Source organism: Oncorhynchus tshawytscha, linkage group LG31 (genome assembly GCF_018296145.1).
Source record: "Oncorhynchus tshawytscha isolate Ot180627B linkage group LG31, Otsh_v2.0, whole genome shotgun sequence".
Taxonomy (NCBI): domain Eukaryota; kingdom Metazoa; phylum Chordata; class Actinopteri; order Salmoniformes; family Salmonidae; genus Oncorhynchus; species Oncorhynchus tshawytscha.
Window position 1 is genome coordinate 31,706,433 of NC_056459.1, and position 23,764 is coordinate 31,730,196.

The 23,764-nt window shown below is 47.3% G+C and overlaps 1 pseudogene; it reads right to left on the reverse strand.

Annotated features, from left to right (window-relative positions):
• Positions 1 to 23,764, reverse strand: part of LOC121841504 — a 180,853-nt pseudogene that overhangs the window by 68,111 nt on the left and 88,978 nt on the right.

Here is a 23,764-nt window from a genome sequence, read left to right on the forward strand (position 1 = left end):
GTTCTAGAGTACCAGGCCATTCTAGAGTACCAGGCCATTCTACTCAGAGTCTACTCTAGTTGGTTCTAGAGTACCAGGCCATTCTACTCAGAGTCTACTCTAGTTGGTTCTAGAGTACCAGGCCATTCTACTCAGAGTCTACTCTAGTTGGTTCTAGAGTACCAGGCCATTCTACTCAGAGTCTACTCTAGTTGGTTCTAGAGTACCAGGCCATTCTACTCAGAGTCTACTCTAGTTGGTTCTAGAGTACCAGGCCATTCTACTCAGAGTCTACTCTAGTTGGTTCTAGAGTACCAGGCCATTCTACTCAGAGTCTACTCTAGTTGGTTCTAGAGTACCAGGCCATTCTACTCAGAGTCTACTCTAGTTGGTTCTAGAGTACCAGGCCATTCTACTCAGAGTCTACTCTAGTTGGTTCTAGAGTACCAGGCCATTCTACTCAGAGTCTACTCTAGTTGGTTCTAGAGTACCAGGCCATTCTAGGCCTCAGAGTCTACTCTAGTTGGTTCTAGAGTACCAGGCCATTCTACTCAGAGTCTACTCTAGTTGGTTCTAGAGTACCAGGCCATTCTACTCAGAGTCTACTCTAGTTGGTTCTAGAGTACCAGGCCATTCTACTCAGAGTCTACTCTAGTTGGTTCTAGAGTACCAGGCCATTCTACTCAGAGTCTACTCTAGTTGGTTCTAGAGTACCAGGCCATTCTACTCAGAGTCTACTCTAGTTGGTTCTAGAGTACCAGGCCATTCTACTCAGAGTCTACTCTAGTTGGTTCTAGAGTACCAGGCCATTCTACTCAGAGTCTACTCTAGTTGGTTCTAGAGTACCAGGCCATTCTACTCAGAGTCTACTCTAGTTGGTTCTAGAGTACCAGGCCATTCTACTCAGAGTCTACTCTAGTTGGTTCTAGAGTACCAGGCCATTCTACTCAGAGTCTACTCTAGTTCTAGAGTACCAGGCCATTCTACTCAGAGTCTACTCTAGTTGGTTCTAGAGTACCAGGCCATTCTACTCAGAGTCTACTCTAGTTGGTTCTAGAGTACCAGGCCATTCTACTCAGAGTCTACTCTAGTTGGTTCTAGAGTACCAGGCCATTCTACTCAGAGTCTACTCTAGTTGGTTCTAGAGTACCAGGCCATTCTACTCAGATAGTTGGTTCTCTACTCAGGAGTCTACTCTAGTTGGTTCTAGAGTACCAGGCCATTCTACTCAGAGTCTACTCTAGTTGGTTCTAGAGTACCAGGCCATTCTACTCAGAGTCTACTCTAGTTGGTTCTAGAGTGGCATGCCATTCTACTCAGAGTACCAGGCCATTCTACTCAGAGTCTACTCTAGTTGGTTCTAGAGTACCAGGCCATTCTACTCAGAGTCTACTCTAGTTGGTTCTAGAGTACCAGGCCATTCTACTCAGAGTCTACTCTAGTTGGTTCTAGAGTACCAGGCCATTCTACTCAGAGTCTACTCTAGTTGGTTCTAGAGTACAGGGCCATTCTACTCAGAGTCTACTCTAGTTGGTTCTAGAGTACCAGGCCATTCTACTCAGAGTCTACTCTAGTTGGTTCTAGAGTACCAGGCCATTCTACTCAGTCTACTCTAGTTGGTTCTAGAGTACCAGGCCATTCTACTCAGAGTCTACTCTAGTTGGTTCTAGAGTACCAGGCCATTCTACTCAGTCTACTCTAGTTGGTTCTAGAGTACCAGGCCATTCTACTCAGAGTCTACTCTAGTTGGTTCTAGAGTACCAGGCCATTCTACTGAGTCTACTCTAGTTGGTTCTAGAGTACCAGGCCATTCTACTCAGAGTCTACTCTAGTTGGTTCTAGAGTACCAGGCCATTCTACTCAGAGTCTACTCTAGTTGGTTCTAGAGTACCAGGCCATTCTACTCAGAGTCTACTCTAGTTGGTTCTAGAGTACCAGGCCATTCTACTCAGAGTCTACTCTAGTTGGTTCTAGAGTACCAGGCCATTCTACTCAGAGTCTACTCTAGTTGGTTCTAGAGTACCAGGCCATTCTACTCAGAGTCTACTCTAGTTGGTTCTAGAGTACCAGGCCATTCTACTCAGAGTCTACTCTAGTTGGTTCTAGAGTACCAGGCCATTCTACTCAGAGTCTACTCTAGTTGGTTCTAGAGTACCAGGCCATTCTACTCAGAGTCTACTCTAGTTGGTTCTAGAGTACCAGGCCATTCTACTCAGAGTCTACTCTAGTTGGTTCTAGAGTACCAGGCCATTCTACTCAGAGTCTACTCTAGTTGGTTCTAGAGTAGTTGGTTCTAGAGTACCAGGCCATTCTACTCAGAGTCTACTCTAGTTGGTTCTAGAGTACCAGGCCATTCTACTCAGAGTCTACTCTAGTTGGTTCTAGAGTACCAGGCCATTCTACTCAGAGTCTACTCTAGTTGGTTCTAGAGTACCAGGCCATTCTACTCAGAGTCTACTCTAGTTGGTTCTAGAGTACCAGGCCATTCTACAGTTGGTTCTAGAGAGCCATTCTACTCAGAGTCTAGTTGGTTCTAGAGTACCAGGCCATTCTACTCAGAGTCTACTCTAGTTGGTTCTAGAGTACCAGGCCATTCTACTCAGAGTCTACTCTAGTTGGTTCTAGAGTACCAGGCCATTCTACTCAGAGTCTACTCTAGTTGGTTCTAGAGTACCAGGCCATTCTACTCAGAGTCTACTCTAGTTGGTTCTAGAGTACCAGGCCATTCTACTCAGAGTCTACTCTAGTTGGTTCTAGAGTACCAGGCCATTCTACTCAGAGTCTACTCTAGTTGGTTCTAGAGTACCAGGCCATTCTACTCTAGTTGGTTCAGAGTCTACTCTAGTTGGTTCTAGAGTACCAGGCCATTCTACTCAGAGTCTACTCTAGTTGGTTCTAGAGTACCACAGAGTCTACTCTAGTTGGTTCTAGAGTACCAGGCCATTCTACTCAGAGTCTACTCTAGTTGGTTCTAGAGTACCAGGCCATTCTACTCAGAGTCTACTCTAGTTGGTTCTAGAGTACCAGGCCATTCTACTCAGAGTCTACTCTAGTTGGTTCTAGAGTACCAGGCCATTCTACTCAGAGTCTACTCTAGTTGGTTCTAGAGTACCAGGCCATTCTACTCAGAGTCTACTCTAGTTGGTTCTAGAGTACCAGGCCATTCTACTCAGAGTCTACTCTAGTTGGTTCTAGAGTACCAGGCCATTCTACTCAGAGTCTACTCTAGTTGGTTCTAGAGTACCAGGCCATTCTACTCAGAGTCTACTCTAGTTGGTTCTAGAGTACCAGGCCATTCTACTCAGAGTCTACTCTAGTTGGTTCTAGAGTACCAGGCCATTCTACTCAGAGTCTACTCTAGTTGGTTCTAGAGTACCAGGCCATTCTACTCAGAGTCTACTCTAGTTGGTTCTAGAGTACCAGGCCATTCTACTCAGAGTCTACTCTAGTTGGTTCTAGAGTACCAGGCCATTCTACTCAGAGTCTACTCTAGTTGGTTCTAGAGTACCAGGCCATTCTACTCAGAGTCTACTCTAGTTGGTTCTAGAGTACCAGGCCATTCTACTCAGAGTCTACTCTAGTTGGTTCTAGAGTACCAGGCCATTCTACTCAGAGTCTACTCTAGTTGGTTCTAGAGTACCAGGCCATTCTACTCAGAGTCTACCAGTTGGTTCTAGAGTACCAGGCCATTCTACTCAGAGTCTACTCTAGTTGGTTCTAGAGTACCAGGCCATTCTAGTTGGTTCTAGAGTACCAGAGTCTACTCTAGTTGGTTCTAGAGTACCAGGCCATTCTACTCAGAGTCTACTCTAGTTGGTTCTAGAGTACCAGGCCATTCTACTCAGAGTCTACTCTAGTTGGTTCTAGAGTACCAGGCCATTCTACTCAGAGTCTACTCTAGTTGGTTCTAGAGTACCAGGCCATTCTACTCAGAGTCTACTCTAGTTGGTTCTAGAGTACCAGGCCATTCTACTCAGAGTCTACTCTAGTTGGTTCTAGAGTACCAGGCCATTCTACTCAGAGTCTACTCTAGTTGGTTCTAGAGTACCAGGCCATTCTACTCAGAGTCTACTCTAGTTGGTTCTAGAGTACCAGGCCATTCTACTCAGAGTCTACTCTAGTTGGTTCTAGAGAGTACCAGAGTCTACTCTAGTTGGTTCTAGAGTACCAGGCCATTCTACTCAGAGTCTACTCTAGTTGGTTCTAGAGTACCAGGCCATTCTACTACCAGAGTCTACTCTAGTTGGTTCTAGAGTACCAGGCCATTCTACTCAGAGTCTACTCTAGTTGGTTCTAGAGTACCAGGCCATTCTAGTTGGTTCAGAGTCTACTCTAGTTGGTTCTAGAGTACCAGGCCATTCTACTCAGAGTCTACTCTAGTTGGTTCTAGAGTACCAGGCCATTCTACTCAGAGTCTACTCTAGTTGGTTCTAGAGTACCAGGCCATTCTACTCAGAGTCTACTCTAGTTGGTTCTAGAGTACCAGGCCATTCTACTCAGAGTCTACTCTAGTTGGTTCTAGAGTACCAGGCCATTCTACTCAGAGTCTACTCTAGTTGGTTCTAGAGTACCAGGCCATTCTACTCAGAGTCTACTCTAGTTGGTTCTAGAGTACCAGGCCATTCTACTCAGAGTCTACTCTAGTTGGTTCTAGAGTACCAGGCCATTCTACTCAGAGTCTACTCTAGTTGGTTCTAGAGTACCAGGCCATTCTACTCAGAGTCTACTCTAGTTGGTTCTAGAGTACCAGGCCATTCTACTCAGAGTCTACTCTAGTTGGTTCTAGAGTACCAGGCCATTCTACTCAGAGTCTACTCTAGTTGGTTCTAGAGTACCAGGCCATTCTACTCAGAGTCTACTCTAGTTGGTTCTAGAGTACCAGGCCATTCTAGAGTACCAGAGTCTACTCTAGTTGGTTCTAGAGTACCAGGCCATTCTACTCAGAGTCTACTCTAGTTGGTTCTAGAGTACCAGGCCATTCTACTCAGAGTCTACTCTAGTTGGTTCTAGAGTACCAGGCCATTCTACTCAGAGTCTACTCTAGTTGGTTCTAGAGTACCAGGCCATTCTACTCAGAGTCTACTCTAGTTGGTTCTAGAGTACCAGGCCATTCTACTCAGAGTCTACTCTAGTTGGTTTGGTACCAGGCCATTCTAGAGTACCAGGCCATTCTACTCAGAGTCTACTCTAGTTGGTTCTAGAGTACCAGGCCATTCTACTCAGAGTCTACTCTAGTTGGTTCTAGAGTACCAGGCCATTCTACTCAGAGTCTACTCTAGTTGGTTCTAGAGTACCAGGCCATTCTACTCAGAGTCTACTCTAGTTGGTTCTAGAGTACCAGGCCATTCTACTCAGAGTCTACTCTAGTTGGTTCTAGAGTACCAGGCCATTCTACTCAGAGTCTACTCTAGTTGGTTCTAGAGTACCAGGCCATTCTACTCAGAGTCTACTCTAGTTGGTTCTAGAGTACCAGGCCATTCTACTCAGAGTCTACTCTAGTTGGTTCTAGAGTACCAGGCCATTCTACTCAGAGTCTACTCTAGTTGGTTCTAGAGTACCAGGCCATTCTACTCAGAGTCTACTCTAGTTGGTTCTAGAGTAGGCCAGGCCATTCTATTCAGAGTCTACTCTAGTTGGTTCTAGAGAGGTACCAGGCCAGTTGGTTCTAGGCCATTCTAGAGTCTACTCTAGTTGGTTCTAGAGTACCAGGCCATTCTACTCAGAGTCTACTCTAGTTGGTTCTAGAGTACCAGGCCATTCTAGGCCATTCTACTCAGTCTACTCTAGTTGGTTCTAGAGTACCAGGCCATTCTACTCAGAGTCTACTCTAGTTGGTTCTAGAGTACCAGGCCATTCTACTCAGAGTCTACTCTAGTTGGTTCTAGAGTACCAGGCCATTCTACTCAGAGTCTACTCTAGTTGGTTCTAGAGTACCAGGCCATTCTACTCAGAGTCTACTCTAGTTGGTTCTAGAGTACCAGGCCATTCTACTCAGAGTCTACTCTAGTTGGTTCTAGAGTACCAGGCCATTCTACTCAGAGTCTACTCTAGTTGGTTCTAGAGTACCAGGCCATTCTACTCAGAGTCTACTCTAGTTAGTTGGTTCTAGAGTACCAGGCCATTCTACTCAGAGTCTACTCTAGTCTACTCTAGTTGGTTCTAGAGTACCAGGCCATTCTACTCAGTCTACTCTAGTTGGTTCTAGAGTACCAGGCCATTCTACTCAGAGTCTACTCTAGTTGGTTCTAGAGTACCAGGCCATTCTACTCAGAGTCTACTCTAGTTGGTTCTAGAGTACCAGGCCATTCTACTCAGAGTCTACTCTAGTTGGTTCTAGAGTACCAGGCCATTCTACTCAGAGTCTACTCTAGTTGGTTCTAGAGTACCAGGCCATTCTACTCAGAGTCTACTCTAGTTGGTTCTAGAGTACCAGGCCATTCTACTCAGAGTCTACTCTAGTTGGTTCTAGAGTACCAGGCCATTCTACTCAGAGTCTACTCTAGTTGGTTCTAGAGTACCAGGCCATTCTACTCAGAGTCTACTCTAGTTGGTTCTAGAGTACCAGGCCATTCTACTCAGAGTCTACTCTAGTTGGTTCTAGAGTACCAGGCCATTCTACTCAGAGTCTACTCTAGTTGGTTCTAGAGTACCAGGCCATTCTACTCAGAGTCTACTCTAGTTGGTTCTAGAGTACCAGGCCATTCTACTCAGAGTCTACTCTAGTTGGTTCTAGAGTACCAGGCCATTCTACTCAGAGTCTACTCTAGTTGGTTCTAGAGTACCAGGCCATTCTACTCAGAGTCTACTCTAGTTGGTTCTAGAGTACCAGGCCATTCTACTCAGAGTCTACTCTAGTTGGTTCTAGAGTACCAGGCCATTCTACTCAGAGTCTACTCTAGTTGGTTCTAGAGTACCAGGCCATTCTACTCAGAGTCTACTCTAGTTGGTTCTAGAGTACCAGGCCATTCTACTCAGAGTCTACTCTAGTTGGTTCTAGAGTACCAGGCCATTCTAGTTGGTTCTCAGAGTCTACTCTAGTTGGTTCTAGAGTACCAGGCCATTCTACTCAGAGTCTACTCTAGTTGGTTCTAGAGTACCAGGCCATTCTACTCAGAGTCTACTCTAGTTGGTTCTAGAGTACCAGGCCATTCTACTCAGAGTCTACTCTAGTTGGTTCTAGTTGGTTCTAGAGTACCAGGCCATTCTACTCAGAGTCTACTCTAGTTGGTTCTAGAGTACCAGGCCATTCTACTCAGAGTCTACTCTAGTTGGTTCTAGAGTACCAGGCCATTCTACTCAGAGTCTACTCTAGTTGGTTCTAGAGTACCAGGCCATTCTACTCAGAGTCTACTCTAGTTGGTTCTAGAGTACCAGGCCATTCTACTCAGAGTCTACTCTAGTTGGTTCTAGAGTACCAGGCCATTCTACTCAGAGTCTACTCTAGTTGGTTCTAGAGTACCAGGCCATTCTACTCAGAGTCTACTCTAGTTGGTTCTAGAGTACCAGGCCATTCTACTCTAGTTGGTTCAGAGTCTAGTCTCTAGTTGGTTCTAGAGTACCAGGCCATTCTACTCAGAGTCTACTCTAGTTGGTTCTAGAGTACCAGGCCATTCTACTCAGAGTCTACTCTAGTTGGTTCTAGAGTACCAGGCCATTCTACTCAGAGTCTACTCTAGTTGGTTCTAGAGTACCAGGCCATTCTACTCAGAGTCTACTCTAGTTGGTTCTAGAGTACCAGGCCATTCTACTCAGAGTCTACTCTAGTTGGTTCTAGAGTACCAGGCCATTCTACTCAGAGTCTACTCTAGTTGGTTCTAGAGTACCAGGCCAGAGTCTACTCAGTTGGTTCTAGAGCCATTCTACTCAGAGTCTACTCTAGTTGGTTCTAGAGTACCAGGCCATTCTACTCAGAGTCTACTCTAGTTGGTTCTAGAGTACCAGGCCATTCTACTCAGAGTCTACTCTAGTTGGTTCTAGAGTACCAGGCCATTCTACTCAGAGTCTACTCTAGTTGGTTCTAGAGTACCAGGCCATTCTACTCAGAGTCTACTCTAGTTGGTTCTAGAGTACCAGGCCATTCTACTCAGAGTCTACTCTAGTTGGTTCTAGAGTACCAGGCCATTCTACTCAGAGTCTACTCTAGTTGGTTCTAGAGTACCAGGCCATTCTAGGCCATTCAGAGTCTACTCTAGTTGGTTCTAGAGTACCAGGCCATTCTACTCAGAGTCTACTCTAGTTGGTTCTAGAGTACCAGGCCATTCTACTCAGAGTCTACTCTAGTTGGTTCTAGAGTACCAGGCCATTCTACTCAGAGTCTACTCTAGTTGGTTCTAGAGTACCAGGCCATTCTACTCAGAGTCTACTCTAGTTGGTTCTAGAGTACCAGGCCATTCTACTCAGAGTCTACTCAGTTGGCCATTCAGGCCATTCTACTCAGAGTCTACTCTAGTTGGTTCTAGAGTACCAGGCCATTCTACTCAGAGTCTACTCTAGTTGGTTCTAGAGTACCAGGCCATTCTAGGCCATTCTCAGAGTCTACTCTAGTTGGTTCTAGAGTACCAGGCCATTCTACTCAGAGTCTACTCTAGTTGGTTCTAGAGTACCAGGCCATTCTACTCAGAGTCTACTCTAGTTGGTTCTAGAGTACCAGGCCATTCTACTCAGAGTCTACTCTAGTTGGTTCTAGAGTACCAGGCCATTCTACTCAGAGTCTACTCTAGTTGGTTCTAGAGTACCAGGCCATTCTACTCAGAGTCTACTCTAGTTGGTTCTAGAGTACCAGGCCATTCTACTCAGAGTCTACTCTAGTTGGTTCTAGAGTACCAGGCCATTCTACTCAGAGTCTACTCTAGTTGGTTCTAGAGTACCAGGCCATTCTACTCAGAGTCTACTCTAGTTGGTTCTAGAGTACCAGGCCATTCTCTCAGAGTCTACTCTCTAGAGTACCAGGCCATTCTCTCAGAGTCTCTAGTTGGTTCTAGAGTACCAGGCCATTCTACTCAGAGTCTACTCTAGTTGGTTCTAGAGTACCAGGCCATTCTACTCAGAGTCTACTCTAGTTGGTTCTAGAGTACCAGGCCATTCTACTCAGAGTCTACTCTAGTTGGTTCTAGAGTACCAGGCCATTCTACTCAGAGTCTACTAGTTGGTTCTAGAGTACCAGGTTCAGAGGTTCTAGAGTACCAGGCCATTCTACTCAGAGTCTAGGTCTAGAGTACCAGGCCATTCTCTCAGAGTCTACTCTAGTTGGTTCTAGAGTACCAGGCCATTCTACTCAGAGTCTACTCTAGTTGGTTCTAGAGTACCAGGCCATTCTACTCAGAGTCTACTCTAGTTGGTTCTAGAGTACCAGGCCATTCTACTCAGAGTCTACTCTAGTTGGTTCTAGAGTACCAGGCCATTCTACTCAGAGTCTAGTCTCTAGTTGGTTCTAGAGTACCAGGCCATTCTACTCAGAGTCTACTCTAGTTGGTTCTAGAGTACCAGGCCATTCTACTCAGAGTCTACTCTAGTTGGTTATAGAGTACCAGGCCATTCTACTCAGAGTCTACTCTAGTTGGTTCTAGAGTACCAGGCCATTCTACTCAGAGTCTAGGCCATTCTCTAGTTGGTTCTAGAGTACCAGGCCATTCTACTCAGAGTCTACTCTAGTTGGTTCTAGAGTACCAGGCCATTCTACTCAGAGTCTACTCTAGTTGGTTCTAGAGTACCAGGCCATTCTACTCAGAGTCTACTCTAGTTGGTTATAGAGTACCAGGCCATTCTACTCAGAGTCTACTCTAGTTGGTTCTAGAGTACCAGGCCATTCTACTCAGAGTCTACTCTAGTTGGTTCTAGAGTACCAGGCCATTCTACTCAGAGTCTACTCTAGTTGGTTCTAGAGTACCAGGCCATTCTACTCAGAGTCTACTCTAGTTGGTTCTAGAGTACCAGGCCATTCTACTCAGAGTCTACTCTAGTTGGTTCTAGAGTACCAGGCCATTATACTCAGTCTACTCTAGTTGGTTCTAGAGTACCAGGCCATTCTACTCAGAGTCTACTCTAGTTGGTTCTAGAGTACCAGGCCATTCTACTCAGAGTCTACTCTAGTTGGTTCTAGAGTACCAGGCCATTCTACTCAGAGTCTACTCTAGTTGGTTCTAGAGTACCAGGCTAGTTGGTTCTAGACTACCAGAGTCTACTCTAGTTGGTTCTAGAGTACCAGGCCATTCTACTCAGAGTCTACTCTAGTTGGTTCTAGAGTACCAGGCCATTCTACTCAGAGTCTACTCTAGTTGGTTCTAGAGTACCAGGCCATTCTACTCAGAGTCTACTCTAGTTGGTTCTAGAGTACCAGGCCATTCTGCTCAGAGTCTACTCTAGTTGGATCTAGAGTACCAGGCAACTCTACTCAGAGTTTACTCTAGTTGGTTCTAGAGTACCAGGCCATTCTACTCAGAGTCTACTCTAGTTGGTTCTAGAGTACCAGGCCATTCTACTCAGAGTCTACTCTAGTTGGTTCTAGAGTACCAGGCCATTCTACTCAGAGTCTACTCTAGTTGGTTCTAGAGTACCAGGCCATTCTACTCTAGTTGGTTCTAGAGTGGCAGTAAATGTCTCTTAAGAGAAAGTAAAGAAATAGAGAAGATATGTTGCAGACTCAGAGTGACATGACAGATTGTCTGACCAGGCCTCAGTGAGGTAAGGTCACAGGTCATGCATACTGTAGCCAAGTAGGAATGCATTTGACGTGAAACAGAAGTATTCAGGGGTTGATGCGGGACAGTGGGAGGGGTTAAAGGCCCTGTCTGAGGCCTGATTGGATACCTGAGAAAGGTGCAGGATTGGGATTGATGGGCACGGTCGTGGAGATGGAAGAGACAGGTTAAACCATGACAACAGATTAGGAGTCCTCGCTCCATGAATCCTTCACTTGTGTGACACTTGAAGAGGCAGACTGGGAAGTGGTCACCAACATACATCCTCAACAAACACTTGTTTTCTCTACTGAGTCTAACCTAAACCCATCATAACTTAGTGGAGTGGCGAGTTAAGGAGGGTAAAAACCGACGCGTGTATGAAACCAGCTCTCCCATGACTGAGGGAGTTAGCGGGTCGACAGCTGTGCAACAGGATCCTCTGTAGACAGCACACAGTGGAAGGTCCAGGATGAGACCGGCATCAGCACGGCAAAGGATTCATCGATGACGTGGCAGAGAACATACATGGAGAGTCAGAGAGAGAGAGAGCCTGGAAATGACAGAGGAAGAGCAGTAGAATAGAGACCGGGACAGTCCATCAGGAATCTCTTTGTCGTCCTCTGTAGCTCAGTTGGGAGAGCATGACGCTTTTAACGCCAGGGGTCTGGGTTCGTGTCCCGGGACCACCCATACGTAAAAGTCGCTTTGGATTAAAAGCGTCTGCTAAATGGTATATATTTATTATATATTAGAATAACGCTTAGCGATAACGTGGTAGAAACATACTGTTACGTGGAGCATCGTCGGAGAGCCGCTTACTACAGTATGACAGAGAAGGTTCAGCAGACAGACACTGTGACTGTACATCTTCTCAGGTCACTATGAGGTCAGCTACATGGTAAGTAGGAGAACCGTCCTCAGTTATTCAGCTAAGGTATACGGTCAGCTACATGGTAAGTAGGAGAACCGTCCTCAGTTATTCAGGTTAGGTTTACGGTCAGCTACATGGTAAGTAGGAGAACCGTCCTCAGTTATTCAGCTAAGGTATACGGTCAGCTACATGGTAAGTAGGAGAACCGTCCTCAGTTATTCAGCTAAGGTATACGGTCAGCTACATGGTAAGTAGGAGAACCGTCCTCAGTTACTCAGGTTAGGTATACGGTCAGCTACATGGTAAGTGGAGAACCGTCCTCAGTTATTCAGCTAAGGTATACGGTCAGCTACATGGTAAGTAGGAGAACCGTCCTCAGTTATTCAGGTTAGGTTTACGGTCAGCTACATGGTAAGTAGGAGAACCGTCCTCAGTTATTCAGCTAAGGTATACGGTCAGCTACATGGTAAGTAGGAGAACCGTCCTCAGTTATTCAGGTTAGGTACTGTACATACGCTGAATACATTATCTACAGCCAACCGTTGCTGTACTGACTGGCTGGCCAGGGTTAAGGGTTTAATGTTGAGACAGAGAGACACTGGTAGCAGACGCAGTTAGGTGGCAGATGGGGCTGCCAAAGCCCACAGGGAGTAAGACAGTGAATCTTTGTGTGGTTACAATTAATCAGTGGCTTGTGCCCTGCCTTCCGTACGTTGTCCGTCAAAATAAAAAAACAGATGTTACATCTGGAACGGTTACATAATGGAGAGTGTCCCAGATGAGAAGGAGAGGAGAGAGGAGGAGAGAGGAGGAGAGGAGAGGAGGAGGAGAGGAGGAGAGGGGAGGAGGAGAGGAGGAGGAGGAGAGAGGAGGAGAGGAGGAGAGGAGGAGAGGAGGAGAGGAGGAGAGGAGGAGAGAGGAGGAGAGGAGAGAGGAGGAGAGGAGGGGAGGAGAGAGGAGGAGAGGAGAGAGGAGGAGGAGAGGAGAGGAGAGAGGAGAGGAGAGAGGAGGAGAGAGGAGGAGAGGAGAGAGGAGGAGAGAGAGGAGAGAGGAGGAGAGGAGAGGGGAGGAGAGAGGAGGAGAGGAGAGAGGAGGGGAGGAGAGGAGAGAGGAGAGAGAGAGGAGAGAGGAGGAGAGGAGAGAGGAGATAGGAGGAGAGGAGAGAGTATCCCAGATGAGAAGGCCGAGAGGATGATGACGAGAAGGAGAGGAGAGAGGAGGAGAGGAGAGAGTGTCCCAGATGAGACGGCCGAGGGATGATGACGAGAAGGAGAGGAGGAGAGGAGAGAGGAGGAGAGAGAGGAGCGTCCCAGATGAGAAGGCCGAGAGGATGATGACAAGAAGGAGAGGAGGAGAGGAGAGAGGAGGAGAGAGGAGGAGAGAGGAGGAAAGGAGAGAGGAGGAGAGAGCGTCCCAGATGAGAAGGCCGAGAGGATGATGACGAGAAGGAGAGGAGGAGAGGAGAGGAGGAGAGAGGAGGAAAGGAGAGAGAGGAGGAGAGAGCGTCCCAGATGAGAAGGCCGAGAGGATGATGACGAGGAGGAGAGGAGGAGAGGAGAGAGGAGGAAAGGAGAGAGTGTCCCAGATGAGAAGGCAGAGAGGATGATGACGAGAAGGAGAGGAGGAGAGGAGAGAGGAGGAAAGGAGAGTGTCCCAGATGAGAAGACCGAGAGGATGATGACGAGAAGGAGAGGAGAGAGGAGGAGAGGAGAGAGAAGGAGAGGGGAGGAGAGGAGAGGAGGAGAGGAGGAAAGGAGAGAGTATCCCAGATGAGACGGCCGAGAGGATGATGAAGAGAAGGAGAGGAGGAGAGGAGGGGGAGGAAAGGAGAGTGTCCCAGATGAGAAGACCGAGAGGATGATGACGAGAAGGAGAGGAGAGAGGAGGAGAGGAGAGAGTGTCCCAGATGAGACGGCCGAGAGGATGATGACGAGAAGGAGAGGGAGGGAGAGGAGAGAGGAGGAGAGGAGAGAGGAGGAGAGGAGATAGGAGAGAGAGGAGGGGGAGGAGAGAGCGTCCCACATGAGAAGGCCGAGAGGATGATGACGAGAAAGAGAGGAGGAGAGGAGAGAGGAGGGGGAGGAGAGAGGAGAGAGAGAGGAGGAAAGGAGAGAGGAGGAGAGAGCGTCCCAGATGAGAAGGCCGAGAGGATGATGACGAGGAGGAGAGGAGGGGAGGAGAGAGGAGGAGAGAGGAGAGAGGAGGAGAGGAGCGAGGAGGAGAGGAGCGAGGAGGGGGAGGAGAGAGGAGGAGATAGGAGGAGAGGAGCGAGGAGGGGAGGAGAGAAGAGGAGAGGAGAGAGAGGAGGAGAGGAGAGAGGAGGGAGAGGAGGGGAGGAGAGAGGAGGGGAGGAGAGAGGAGGAGAGAGGAGGGGACGAGAGAGGAGGAGACAGCGTTCCAGATGAGAAGGCCGAGAGGATGATGACGAGAAGGAGAGGAGGAGAGGAGAGAGGCGGGGAGGAGAGAGAGAGAGGAGGAGAGGGTCCCAGATGAGTAGGCCGAGAGGATGATGACGAGAAGGAGAGGAGGAGGGAGAGAGGAGCGGAGGAGAGAGGAGAGGAGGAGAGAGGAGGAGAGGAGGGGGAGGAGAGAGGAGGAGAGGAGAGAGGAGGGGAGAGAGGAGGAGACAGCGTTCCAGATGAGAAGGCCGAGAGGATGATGACGAGAAGGAGAGGAGGAGAGGAGAGAGGCGGGGAGGAGAGGGAGAGGAGAGGAGGAGAGGAGAGAGGAGGAGAGGAGCGAGGAGGAGAGGAGAGAGGAGGGGAGGAGAGAGGAGGAGAGGAGCGAGGAGGGGAGGAGAGAAGAGGAGAGGAGGACAGAGGAGGAGAGGAGAGAGGAGGAGAGAGAGAGGAGGAGGAGGGGAGGGGAGGAGAGAGAGAGAGGAGGGGAGAGAGAGAGGAGAGAGGAGGGGAGGAGAGAGGAGGAGACAGCGTTCCAGATGAGAAGGCCGAGAGGATGATGACGAGAAGGGAGAGGAGGAGAGGAGGAGGGGGGAGGAGAGGAGAGAGGAGGAGAGGGTCCCAGATGAGTAGGCCGAGAGGATGATGACGAGAAGGAGAGGAGGAGGGAGAGAAGAGGGGAGGAGAGAGGAGAGAGAGGAGAGAGAGAGGAGAGGAGGGGAGGAGAGAGGAGGAGAGGAGAGAGGAGGAGACAGCGTTCCAGATGAGAAGGCCGAGAGGATGATGACGAGAAGGAGAGGAGGAGAGGAGAGAGGCGGGGGGAGGAGAGGAGAGAGGAGGAGAGAGGAGGAGAGGAGCGAGGAGGAGAGGAGCGAGGAGGGGAGGAGAGAGGAGGACAGAGGAGGAGGAGAGAGAGAGGAGGAGAGGAGAGAGGGAGGGGAGGAGGAGGAGAGGAGGAGAGAGGAGGAGAGGAGAGGAGGAGAGAGAGAGGAGGGGAGGAGGAGAGGAGGAGAGGAGAGAGGAGGAGAGGAGGAGAGGAGGAGGAGGAGGAGAGAGGAGAGAGGAGGAGAGAGGAGAGAGAGGAGGGGAGGAGAGAGGAGGAGAGCGTTCCAGATGAGAAGGCCGAGAGGATGATGACGAGAAGGAGAGGAGGAGAGGAGAGAGGCGGGGAGGAGAGGAGAGAGGAGGAGAGGGTCCCAGATGAGTAGGCCGAGAGGATGATGACGAGAAGGAGAGGAGGAGGGAGAAAGGAGGGGAGGAGAGAGAGGAGGAGAGGAGAGAGAGAGAGAGGAGGGGAGGAGAGAGGAGGAGAGGAGAGAGGAGGGGAGGAGAGAAGAGGAGAGGAGGACAGAGGAGGAGAGGAGAGAGGAGGAGAGGAGAGAGGAGGAGAGGAGGGGAGGAGAGAGGAGGGGAGGAGAGAGGAGGAGAGAGAGGGGGGAGGAGAGGAGGAGACAGCGTTCCAGATGAGAAGGCCGAGAGGATGATGACGAGAAGGAGAGGAGGAGAGGAGAGAGGCGGGGAGGAGAGGAGAGAGGAGGAGAGGGTCCCAGATGAGTAGGCCGAGAGGATGATGACGAGAAGGAGAGGAGGAGGGAGAAAGGAGGGGAGGAGAGAGGAGGAGAGGAGAGAGGAGGAGAGGAGGGGAGAGAGAGGAGGAGAGGAGAGAGGAGGAGACAGCGTTCCCAGATGAGAAGGCCGAGAGGATGATGACGAGAAGGAGAGGAGGAGAGGAGAGAGGCGGGGAGGAGAGGAGAGGAGAGAGGAGGAGAGGAGAGAGGAGGAGAGCGTCCCAGATGAGTAGGCCGAGAGGATCATGACGAGAAGGAGAGGAGGAGAGGAGAGAGGATGGGAGGAGAAAGGAGGAGAGGGAGAGGAGAGAGGAGGGGAGGAGAAAGGAGGAGAGGAGGAGAGACCGTCCCAGATGAGAAGGCCGAGGGGATGATGACGAGAAGGAGAGGAGAGAGGAGGGGAGGAGAGAGGAGGGGAGGAGAGGAGAGAGGAGGAGAGAGCGACAGAGGTGGATGGTTGATATGGTCCTGGAGGTAATGTTAAAACAGAGGTGGGGGTTGATATGGTAACCAGTCATCCTCTTCTTTCCTCTCTGGGAAGGGCTGAAGTACACACAGACTCTCTCTCTCTCTCTCTCTCTCTCTCTCTCTCTCTCTCTCTCTCTCTCTCTCTCTCTCTCTCTCTCTCTCTCTCTCTCTCTCTCTCTCTCTCTCTCTCTCTCTCTCTCTCTCTCTCTCTCTCTCTCTCTCTCTCTCTCTCTCTCTCTCTCTCTCTCTCTCTCTCTCTCTCTCTCTCTCTCTCTCTCTCTCTCTCTCTCCAGACACACACAGACTCTTGCTGGTTAACAAGGACAAGTCAGTTACTTTCACCACCCACACTACAAAGGCAGACCCCTCTCTCTCACACACACACACACACACACTCTCTCTCTCGCTCACTCGCTCTCCCTCTCTCACACTCTCTCTCTCGCTCTCTCTCACACACACAAACTCTCTCTCTCTCGCACTCTCTCTCGTTCTCTCACACACTCTCTCTCGCTCTCTCTCACACACACAAACTCTCTCTCTCGCACTCTCTCTCGTTCTCTCACACACACTCTTTCTCTCTCGCTCTCTCACACACACACACTCTCTCTCTCTCTCTCTCTCTCTCTCTCTCTCTCTCCAGACACACACAGACTTCAGAGACACACAAACACCAACCCTTCCCTCCCTCCCCACCACACACACAGTCCCATTCAACAAACCTTCGTCCATGCTGCGTGAATTCCTCTTGCTGGCCGAGCGTTGGAATAGGGGGGCTGGCCTGTCAATCATAGAGCTGGCCTGGCGGGTCTGGGCCTGAGTCCGCCCACTATAGCGGAACTTAGAACCCAGCACTAGGAACTTCCTGGGAGTGGTAGCCACCTCAGTAGAGGTCAACCTGAAAATGAAGACAGACATTACATTTACATTTGAGTCATTTAGCATATGTTTTATCCAGATCGACTTAGTCAGTTCATTCACTCAGCTAGACAAGACCAACCCCATATTACAGTCAGTTCATTCACTCAGCTAGACAAGACCAACCCCATATTACAGTCAGTTCATTCACTCAGCTAGACAAGACCAACCCCATATTACAGTCAGTTCATTCACTCAGGTAGACAAGACCAACCCCATATTACAGTCAGTTCATTCACTCAGGTAGACAAGACCAACCCCATATTACAGTCAGTTCATTCACTCAGGTAGACAAGACCAACCCCATATTACAGTCAGTTCATTCACTCAGGTAGACAAGACCAACCCCATATTACAGTCAGTTCATTCACTCAGCTAGACAAGACCAACTCAGCCCCATATTACAGTCAGTTCATTCACTCAGCTAGACAAGACCAACCCCATATTACAGTCAGTTCATTCACTCAGCTAGACAAGACCAACCCCATATTACAGTCAGTTCATTCACTCAGCTAGACAAGACCAACCCCATATTACAGTCAGTTCATTCACTCAGCTAGACAAGACAACCCCATATTACAGTCAGTTCATTCACTCAGCTAGACAAGACCAACCCCATATTACAGTCAGTTCATTCACTCAGCTAGACAAGACCAACCCCATATTACAGTCAGTTCATTCACTCAGCTAGACAAGACCCCCATATTAAGTCAGTTCATTCCCAGCTATTACAGTCAGTTCATTCACTCAGCTAGACAAGACCAACCCCATATTACAGTCAGTTCATTTCAGCTAGACAAGACCAACCCCATATTACAGTCAGTTCATTCACTCAGCTAGACAAGACCAACCCCATATTACAGTCAGTTCATTCACTCAGCTAGACAAGACCAACCCCATTCACTCAGCTAGACAAGACAACCCCATATTACAGTCAGTTCATTCACTCAGCTAGACAAGACCAACCCCATATTACAGTCAGTTCATTCACTCAGCTAGACAAGACCAACCCCATATTACAGTCAGTTCATTCACTCAGCTAGACAAGACCAACCCCATATTACAGTCAGTTCATTCACTCAGCTAGACAAGACCAACCCCATATTACAGTCAGTTCATTCACTCAGCTAGACAAGACACTCAGCTAGACAAACAACCCCATATTACAGTCAGTTCATTCACTCAGCTAGACAAGACCAACCCCATATTACAGTCAGTTCATTCACTCAGCTAGACAAGACCAACCCCATATTACAGTCAGTTCATTCACTCAGCTAGACAAGACCAACCCCATATTACAGTCAGTTCATTCAGCTAGACAAGACCAACCCATATTACAGTCAGTTCATTCACTCAGCTAGACAAGACCAACCCCATATTACAGTTCATTCACTCAGTTCATATTACAGTCAGTTCATTCACTCAGCTAGACAAGACCAACCCCATATTACAGTCAGTTCATTCACTCAGCTAGACAAGACCAACCCCATATTACAGTCAGTTCATTCACTCAGCTAGACAAGACCAACCCCATATTACAGTCAGTTCATTCACTCAGCTAGACAAGACCAACCCCATATTACAGTCAGTTCATTCACTCAGCTAGACAAGACCAACCCCATATTACAGTCAGTTCATTCACTCAGCTAGACAAGACCAACCCCATATTACAGTCAGTTCATTCACTCAGCTAGACAAGACCAACCCCATATTACAGTCAGTTCATTCACTCAGCTAGACAAGACCAACCCCATATTACAGTCAGTTCATTCACTCAGCTAGACAAGACCAACCCCATATTACAGTCAGTTCATTCACTCAGCTAGACAAGACCAACCCCATATTACAGTCAGTTCATTCACTCAGCTAGACAAGACCAACCCCATATTACAGTCAGTTCATTCACTCAGCTAGACAAGACCAACCCCATATTACAGTCAGTTCATTCACTCAGTAGACAAGACCAACCCCATATTACAGTCAGTTCATTCACTCAGCTAGACAAGACCAACCCCATATTACAGTCAGTTCATTCACTCAGCTAGACAAGACCAACCCCATATTACAGTCAGTTCATTCACTCAGCTAGACAAGACCAACCCCATATTACAGTCAGTTCATTCACTCAGCTAGACAAGACCAACCCCATATTACAGTCAGTTCATTCACAGCTAGACAAGACCAACCCCATATTACAGTCAGTTCATTCACTCAAGACCAACCCCATATTACAGTCAGTTCATTCACTCAGCTAGACAAGACCAACCCCATATTACAGTCAGTTCATTCACTCAGCTAGACAAGACCAACCCCATATTACAGTCAGTTCATTCACTCAGTAGACAAGACCAACCCCATATTACAGTCAGTTCATTCACTCAGCTAGACAAGACCAACCCCATATTACAGTCAGTTCATTCACTCAGCTAGACAATTCACTCAGCTAGACAAGACCAACCCCCCCATTCATTACAGTCAGTTCATTCACTCAGCTAGACAAGACCAACCCCATATTACAGTCAGTTCATTCACTCAGCTAGACAAGACCAACCCCATATTACAGTCAGTTCATTCACTCAGGTAGACAAGACCAACCCCATATTACAGTCAGTTCATTCACTCAGCTAGACAAGACCAACCAAGACCAACCCCTCATTCACTCAGCTAGACAAGACCAACCCCATATTACAGTCAGTTCATTCACTCAGCTAGACAAGACCAACCCCATATTACAGTCAGTTCATTCACTCAGGTAGACAAGACCAACCCCATATTACAGTCAGTTCATTCACTCAGCTAGACAAGACCAACCCCATATTACAGTCAGTTCATTCACTCAGCTAGACAAGACCAACCCCATATTACAGTCAGTTCATTCACTCAGGTAGACAAGACCAACCCCATATTACAGTCAGTTCATTCACCCCATATTACAGTCAGTTCATTCACTCAGTAGACAAGACCAAGTCAGTTCATTCCCATATTACAGTCAGTTCATTCACTCAGCTAGACAAGACCAACCCCATATTACAGTCAGTTCATTCACTCAGCTAGACAAGAACCCCATATTACAGTCAGTTCATTCACCCAGCTATTACAGTCAGTTCATTCACTCAGCTAGACAAGACCAACCCCATATTACAGTCAGTTCATTCACTCAGCTAGACAAGACCAACCCCATATTACAGTCAGTTCATTCACTCAGCTAGACAAGACCAACCCCATATTAGACCAACCCCATATTACAGTCAGTTCATTCACTCAGCTAGACAAGACCAACCCCATATTACAGTCAGTTCATTCACTCAGCTAGACAAGACCAACCCCATATTACAGTCAGTTCATTCACTCAGCTAGACAAGACCAACCCCATATTACAGTCAGTTCATTCACTCAGCTAGACAAGACCAACCCCATATTACAGTCAGTTCATTCACTCAGCTAGACAAGACCAACCCCATATTACAGTCAGTTCATTCACTCAGCTAGACAAGACCAACCCCATATTACAGTCAGTTCATTCACTCAGCTAGACAAGACCAACCCCATATTACAGTCAGTTCATTCACTCAGCTAGACAAGACCAACCCCATATTACAGTCAGTTCATTCACTCAGCTAGACAAGACCAACCCCATATTACAGTCAGTTCATTCACTCAGCTAGACAAGACCAACCCATATTACAGTCAGTTCATTCACTCAGCTAGACAAGACCAACCCCATATTACAGTCAGTTCATTCACTCAGCTAGACAAGACCAACCCCATATTACAGTCAGTTCATTCACTCAGCTAGACAAGACCAACCCCATATTACAGTCAGTTCATTCACTCAGCTAGACAAGACCAACCCCATATTACAGTCAGTTCATTCACTCAGCTAGACAAGACCAACCCCATATTACAGTCAGTTCATTCACTCAGCTAGACAAGACCAACCCCATATTACAGTCAGTTCATTCACTCAGGTAGACAAGACCAACCCCATATTACAGTCAGTTCATTCACTCAGCTAGACAAGACCAACCCCATATTACAGTCAGTTCATTCACTCAGCTAGACAAGACCAACCCCATATTACAGTCAGTTCATTCACTCAGCTAGACAAGACAGTTCATTCACTCAGGTAGACAAGACCAACCCCATATTACAGTCAGTTCATTCACTCAGCTAGACAAGACCAACCCCATATTACAGTCAGTTCATTCACTCAGCTAGACAAGACCACATATTACAGTCAGCAGCTAGACAAGACCAACCCCATATTACAGTCAGTTCATTCACTCAGCTAGACAAGACCAACCCCATATTACAGTCAGTTCATTCACTCAGCTAGACAAGACCAACCCCATATTACAGTCAGTTCATTCACTCAGCTAGACAAGACCAACCCCATATTACACAGTTCATTCACTCAGTTCATTCAGTCAGTTCATTCACTCAGCTAGACAAGACCAACCCCATATTACAGTCAGTTCATTCACTCAGCTAGACAAGACCAACCCCATATTACAGTCAGTTCATTCACTCAGCTAGACAAGACCAACCCCATATTACAGTCAGTTCATTCACTCAGCTAGACAAGACCAACCCCATATTACAGTCAGTTCATTCACTCAGCTAGACAAGACCAACCCCATATTACAGTCAGTTCATTCACTCAGCTAGACAAGACCAACCCCATATTACAGTCAGTTCATTCACTCAGGTAGACAAGACCAACCCCATATTACAGTCAGTTCATTCACTCAGCTAGACAAGACCAACCCCATATTACAGTCAGTTCATTCACTCAGCTAGACAAGACCAACCCCATATTACAGTCAGTTCATTCACTCAGCTAGACAAGACCAACCCCATATTACAGTCAGTTCATTCACTCAGCTAGACAAGACCAACCCCATATTACAGTCAGTTCATTCACTCAGTTCATTCACTAGACAAGACCAACCCCATATTACAGTCAGTTCATTCACTCAGGTAGACAAGACCAACCCCATATTACAGTCAGTTCATTCACTCAGCTAGACAAGACCAACCCCATATTACAGTCAGTTCATTCACTCAGCTAGACAAGACCAACCCCATATTACAGTCAGTTCATTCACTCAGCTAGACAAGACAAGACCAACCCCATATTACAGTCAGTTCATTCACTCAGCTAGACAAGACCAACCCCATATTACAGTCAGTTCATTCACTCAGCTAGACAAGACCAACCCCATATTACCATTCATTAGACAAGACCAACCCCATATTACAGTTCATTCACTCAGCTAGACAAGACCAACCCCATATTACAGTCAGTTCATTCACTCAGCTAGACAAGACCAACCCCATATTACAGTCAGTTCATTCACTCAGCTAGACAAGACCAACCCCATATTACAGTCAGTTCATTCACTCAGCTAGACAAGACCAACCCCATATTACAGTCAGTTCATTCACTCAGCTAGACAAGACCAACCCCATATTACAGTCAGTTCATTCACTCAGCTAGACAAGACCAACTCCATATTACAGTCAGTTCATTCACTCAGCTAGACAAGACCAACCCCATATTACAGTCAGTTCATTCACTCAGCTAGACAAGACCAACCCCATATTACAGTCAGTTCATTCACTCAGCTAGACAAGACCAACCCCATATTACAGTCAGTAGACAAGACCAACCCCATATTCATTCACTCAGCTAGACAAGACCAACCCCATATTACAGTCAGTTCATTCACTCAGCTAGACAAGACCAACCCCATATTACAGTCAGTTCATTCACTCAGGTAGACAAGACCAACCCCATATTACAGTCAGTTCATTCACTCAGCTAGACAAGACCAACCCCATATTACAGTCAGTTCATTCACTAAGATAGATAAGACAACCCCATATTACAGTCAGTTCATTCACTAAGATAGATAAGACAAGACCAACTCCCAAGATATTACAGTCAGTTCATTCACTCAGCTAGACAAGACCAACCCCATATTACAGTCAGTTCATTCACTAAGATAGATAAGACAACCCCATATTACAGTCAGTTCATTCACTAAGATAGATAAGACAAGCCCATATTACAGTCAGTTCATTCACTCAGCTAGACAAGACCAACCCCATATTACAGTCAGTTCATTCACTCAGCTAGACAAGACCAACCCCATATTACAGTCAGTTCATTCACTAAGATAGATAAAACAACTCCATATTACAGTCAGTTCATTCATTCAGGTAGATAAGACAACTCCATATTACAGTCAGTGCGAGTAACTAAACTACATATAACTACAGGAATATATAACCATAGTAACAATGTATTACTACTGTAATAATGTATCTATGGCCCTTCTCCTATTAATACAATAGTAATGTGAGAATGACTGAACCTGTCACAGGGGGTTTCAACAGTGTGCTCTCTTACCTGAAGAAGGTGTGATGCTCCACACAAACCTTCCACAGCTTCTTGGAGGCCTTGTAGTTTGGCAGTTTGAAACCAATGGCGCTTTCGTAATGCTCCAGCTGCTGGAAGAGCAGGTCAACACCCTCCTATTAGCAGAGGACTACAGCCACAAACCTATTGATTTAACACGTAAACTAGTCACACAGAAATAATGTTGACCTCTGAGGGGCGTATCTTGATGAAGAAGCTGCTGCGTTTGTAGGAGACCTTGAGGACTTTAGGCCAGGGGAACCGGTTGATCCTCAACTTGTCCTTGTAGACCATCAAACCCCAGAACAAACACCCAGCATGATGTCCACTCCATCTAGATCCTGGAGAGAGGTGAGGGGGAGAGACAGAGAGAGAGAGAGAGAGAGAGACAGAATGAGGGAGGAGAGAGAGAGAGAGATGAGGTGAGGTGAGGGAGGGAGAGAGAGAGAGAGAGAGAGAGA